Raw genomic sequence first — 5,897 nt, 5'->3', positions numbered from 1 at the left:
AGTAGGAAGATGTCGGTTTATTTCCTTCGAGATAAGACTGGAGCTTTTGGCAAGTTCAAACAATGGCATAAGCTTGTGGAAAATGAGACAGGAAAGAAGTGAAGAAGTTTTGTGTACAGATCGAGGAGGATAATTCCTTTCAATGGAATTCGACAGCTATTGCAAGGATAATGGCATCAAGCACCAACTCACCACTACTCACACACCTCAACAAAATGGTGGCATAAGCTTGTGGAAAATGAGACAGGAAAGAAGGTGAAGAAGTTTTGTACAGATTGAGGAGGAGAATTCCTTTCAATGGAATTCGACAACTATTGCAAGGAGAATGGCATCAAGCGCCAACTCACCACTACTCACACACCTCAGCAAAATGATGTTGTAGAATGCTGCAATCAAATTGTCACGGAGATGGCTCGATGCATGCAAAGGGTTTGCCCAACACATTTTGGGCTAAAGCAGTCAACACAGTAGTTTATGTCCTCAATCGGAGATACATAAAGGCACTCAAGGATGTTACACCTTAAGATGCATACTCTAGTAAGAAACCTTCAGTTTCTCATTTCAGAACATTTGGCTGTGTGTTATGTGTATATTCTAGATGAATCCAAGACCAAGCTAGATGAATCCAAGACCAAGCTAGATGCCAAAACCAAGAAGTGTATATTTATTGGATATAGTCAAGAGTCAAAGGCATATTGGCTCTATGATACAGAGACAAAGAAGTGTATATTTCTTGGATATAGTCAAGATTTGAAGGCATATTGGCTCTATGATACAGAGGCAAAGAAGATTTTGGCCAACTGAGATGTGGTATTTGAAGAACACCCACACTCAGTGGAGGAAGGAGGTCCGTCCACTCTATCATCAGCTAAAGAAATAGTCCACATCATGAGCCCAACCCACCAATCAGATTTCCTCTCCAGGAGGAGGAGTTTTCAGAGGATGAAGACTCACACATCACAACAACCTAATGCTGCACCACAAGGAAAGCCACTTCCAAAGTGGCTTTCCTTGTGATGTAGAAGAGAAGCCTTGATGAAGACTCTCAACATCACAACAGCCTACTATCGCACCACAAGGAAAGCCACTTCCATCACAATAGCTGGCTACTACACCACAAGGAAACCCAATTCCAAAGTGGGCACACCTACTCTTTGATGAACGTAATACAGTACCTGAGAAGCCAGAATCTTCAACAGATGGACCATGCAGATCAAGGAGAATAGAGGAGCATATGATCTCATTGGCCATATGTCCTTGATGGCTGAGATAATGGGAACAATGAAGGATCTAGCCACCTTGGAGGAATCCTTAGCAAATCCAAAGTGGAAAGCCACGATGTAGTTTGCAGCACAACTATTTTCACCTGATTATATTATTAATCCTTGCACTAGTATGCACTAATAAGGAAGATGCCCAGATTGGGACTACAAGGCGAGGTAAGGCATAAACATATGAGTAATCCAAATTATGGGTGTTGTATATCATGTGGAATTTAGAGAAATGTTTTCTTTATAGGTAGATGTCAATGTGGATATGAGTTTTGGGATAGCCTCTTAAAGCACCATGCAAATAAGGGCAAGTGATTGTAGAGCTTTATGCAGGATGTGGAGATTGTGCTATGGTACCATGCAAATTAGGCATGAACATAGTTTGTATTAATCCCGAAGAGGATGTTGTGAAGGGTGTCTTGATGAAGTTGTCATTGTAGTTCAATGAACATATTTTTTTTATGAATATTAGGGTGATTGGGTTTAACAATTGTTTATGATTATGTCATGATCTTTATTTACATCTAAATATATATGTATATATATATATATATATATATATATATATATATATAGAGAGAGAGAGAGAGAGAGAGAGAGAGAGAGAGATGCGTGTTGGGATTTAAAATAAAATATGATTAACAGTTTCAATCATATGTTTGTGCTCAACATGTCAAAATTGAAATTATGTAGATAAAAAAGGTAGTGTTAAGTTTGTAGGCTCAAAGGATATGTAGTAGGGGTGAAATGAAGTTATGTGTACTGTGTTAATAAATGAATGATACTGAGAGAGAGAGAGAGAGAGAGAGAGAGAGAGAGAGAGAGAGAGAGAGAGAGATGGATGTTGGCCTTTAAAATAAAATATGATTAAGAGTTTCAATCATATGTTTGTGCTCAACATGTTAAATAAACTAATAAAGTATTGACATTGTGTGTATTGTGTAGATAAATAAGGTAGTGTTAGGTTTGTAGACTCAAAGGATCTGTAGGGGTGAAGTTATGTGTACTGTTAAATGAATGATAGGTTTGTAGCCTCCTTTGATCAGAAAGGTAAGAGAGAGAGAACATGAAGAGCAAGAGAGGTACAAGAGATAACATGGACAAGAGATAGAGAACATGAAGAGAGAGAGGATGCTATCTCCCTTATAACATCATAGAAACAATCCAAAGACAACGAGATTGATGAAGGAAGAGTGAAAATGAGTTGGAAAGGAAAGACAATGATAGACTACTAATGAAATAGAGGAGGGGAGAGGGTTAAGGTTGACAGAGACAATGAAGGGGGAAGGAGGAGAGAGAGGAAAGGAAAGACAGTGATAGACTACTAATGAAATAGAGGAGGGGAGAGGGTTAAGGTTGACAGAGACAAGGAGGGAGGAAGGGGGAGAGAGGTAGACAAGAGACAAGCAAGAGAGAAAGAGATGGAAGGGGAGAGACAGAGAAGAGAGAGAGGTAAGGGAGAGTGAGACAAAAGAGAAGAGATACGAGAGAGAGAGGGAGAGAGAGAGAGAGAGAGAGAGAGAGGGAGAGGGAGAGAGGGGGGGAGATTGAGACAAGAGAGAAGAGAGACAAGAGAGAGAGAGAGAGAGAGAGAGAGAGAGAGGGAGGGAGGGAGAGGGAGAGAGGGGGGGAGATTGAGACAAGAGAGAAGAGAGACAAGGGGGGGAGATTGAGACAAGAGAGAAGAGAGACAAGGGGGGGAGAGAGAGAGAGAGAGAGACAAGGGGGAGAGAGAGAGAGAGAGAGAGAGAGATGGTAGAAGAGAGAGAAGAGAGACAAAGATATGAAGATTGTTAAAATGAATGATGCTAGAGTGCCAAGTCACCTAGGCAAGTTATCCCACATGAGGTATCATAGCTTTGTTGTACTTTCCTCATATAAAAGAAGGACATTCGAAGCATTGGAATACAAGCACAACATCTCAAGTCTTTTTATGAGTACTGCTATCAAAAAAAGAAGCAAGCAAGGTACATCGAGGCCAAAGCTATCCCTGCTTGAAGACGTGCTCTTCTAGAGAAAGAACCATTGTAATTTTCACCCCTCTTGTCTCTACAAAAAGTGTGATGTAATCAGCCTCTAAGGCCATATAATACACTCAAGTTGAAATTCATAGCCAAAGTAGCTATAATGCCAAAGCAGCCTAGCATAAGGGGAGAGAGAGAAAGAGTGAAAGCCTAAAAATTATACCCAATCTAGCATCAAGGGGCGGTGTTGAAATGAGTGATGCTAGAGTGCCAAGTCACCTAGCCAAGTTATCCCACATGAGCTATCATAGCTTTGTTGTACTTTCCTCATATAAAAGGAGGACATTTGAAGCATTGGAATACAAGCATAACATCTCAAGTCTTTTTATGACTACAAGTTTCCATCTTATAACCTAACTGAACTTGAGTCTAAACTTAATTAGCACACACTCATCACCATGAGTATTGTTTATTTTTATCCACCTTAGATTAGTGTTATCATTAGTGTAAGATTAGATCAGAATTAATATCTAATTAGATAGTTGATTGTCATTAGGGAGCTTAATCCATAAATTTCATCAAAGATGGTAGTAGAGAGAGATGAGGGTGGGAAAGAGATGGTATGAGAGAGAGAGAGAGAGAGAGAGAGAGAGATAGGAGAGAGAAGAGAGGTATGGTTGGAGAGAGAAGAGAGGTATGGTTGGAGAGAGATAAATGAGGGAGAGATGTGAGATGGTTGGAGAGGGAGAGGAGAGGGAGAGAATAGAGTGTGCTAGAAGACAGAGAGAGAAGAGAGAGGAAAAGAGATGGTCACCTTACATCTCCCTCTCCTAGCAGTTGCTCTCATGAAAGTAGCCTTTTGAGATTCTTCTTGTATGAGCAACACCCACAATGCCATTTGGTCAAAGGGGAAGGCACCTTACATCTCCCTCTCCTAGCATTTGCTCTCCTCTTTTTTCATTGTAGTGTACTTCATATAATGCTATTTGGTCAAAGGGGAGTCATTACCGCATTGACTCAAGGAGAAATACCCAAGATTGTGGGGCCATGGGGGGGACTTTCGCGTGGATGATGAGCATTGTTGTGGTGTTATCACATACATCCTTAAATTTGGATTGCGAACCTTTGAGTTCTTTGCTTTTGATGTCAAGTAGTTCTTACATAGCCCATAGGTAGAGTTCCTACTGCAATAATAAGGAAACATCCAAGTGGGCTTAAGCAAATAGACTCTACGAGGCTTTGGTGATCCAATAACAACACTCTAGTCTCGCCCATGCATTGTGAAACAGGTTAACTTCTAAACATACGTATATGTGAGTTTCAATATAATTTAATTTAACTTCATTTGCTTGGGCCTTAAGAAAAGTCTTTTGATCTTGGAAGGTTGTGTTCCAAATCAATGAACTGAGATGGTGGTATGTAGTGCAAGTTACTTCCCGTGTGAAAAGGCCATTTTCCAAGATCTCGACGTCGAAGTTATGGAGGAGGTGGCGGATGCACATGATGGAGCCAATGCAAATGAGGTGGTGACCATGGAGGATACAAATGAGGGCAATAATGCAAATGAGGAGGAAGACCACGAGGAGGAGGATCTTGACATCGATGATGATCATGGTGATGGTTCACATAGTCGATTCAACCTTCTTATTGATCTTCGTTCCATGGGTCTGTCTTGAGGGGGACGAAGAGACTTGTCAAGACCTAGAAGAGGATAGGATTTGCGTGTAGTCGTTTATAAATTAGGTGTCTTTGTGAGAGAAATGTGATATTTTGCTCTTTCCCATCTACTACACATGACAAATCCAATGACCCATCATAATTTAGATATGGTCAAGTACTATTATCCATAGTAAGTCGGAGGCTGATTCTAGCGCACGATCCCAAGTGCAGCATGGCCACATGTGTGATCACACACAGGGCCCCAGCGGTTGTGTGTGATCGTGTATCTGGCCATGTGTTTGGCCGCGTGTGTGGCTCGTATGTGTGGCCTGCCTCATTCTCTTATAGCGTGCGCCATGGAGTGTTCAAAGACTTTGAGAAAGAATCAATGGTCCTTTTTTGAATCGCCTTTCAAAAGTTTTGGCTTGAACATGCATGGCCAAGATCTCCTCCAGCTTGGATAAGATCAATAATAGAGTCACTGCATGAAGTAACCCACTAAGTGCTTGATCTCATTTTGACGTACGGTGCCCCCCCAAACCCTAACCCACTAAGTGAGGCTCAATTGTATTGCATGGCTTTTTAAAAAAGCATGTGGCCTCTTCAGGGTCGTATCAACTTGGTAAACATGGCTACATCTCAGTTGAGCTTCATGTTATTTGGGGGGTATGCTTTGGATACATTGTCCAAACACCACCAATGCACATCATGATGCCGCTTACAATGGAGATGTCTCCTTTCTATTAGCACCGTCAAATAATTCTCCGCCCTTCACAAATTCCAGTCCTTGTATAGTGGGTTTTGGTTTCGCCAATGACAGGGAAAAGATCTTGGTCATCATCACGGCGCGTTTAAAGTGCAAACCTCTAAAGTCTGCACGGCCATAGCCACTACTGACAACTAAGCTACTTACGCTGTAGCCATTACTCACCCACCTTTATAAGAAAAGGAAAAAAAGAGAAAAAGAAAAAAAAACTCAAACTCTTGCAAGAAGAAACTCTGT

Source organism: Cibotium barometz, chromosome 40 (genome assembly GCF_041138505.1).
Source record: "Cibotium barometz isolate CiBa-2024 chromosome 40, ASM4113850v1, whole genome shotgun sequence".
Lineage (NCBI taxonomy): Eukaryota > Viridiplantae > Streptophyta > Polypodiopsida > Cyatheales > Cibotiaceae > Cibotium > Cibotium barometz.
Note: the sequence above shows the minus strand (reverse complement) of the source record.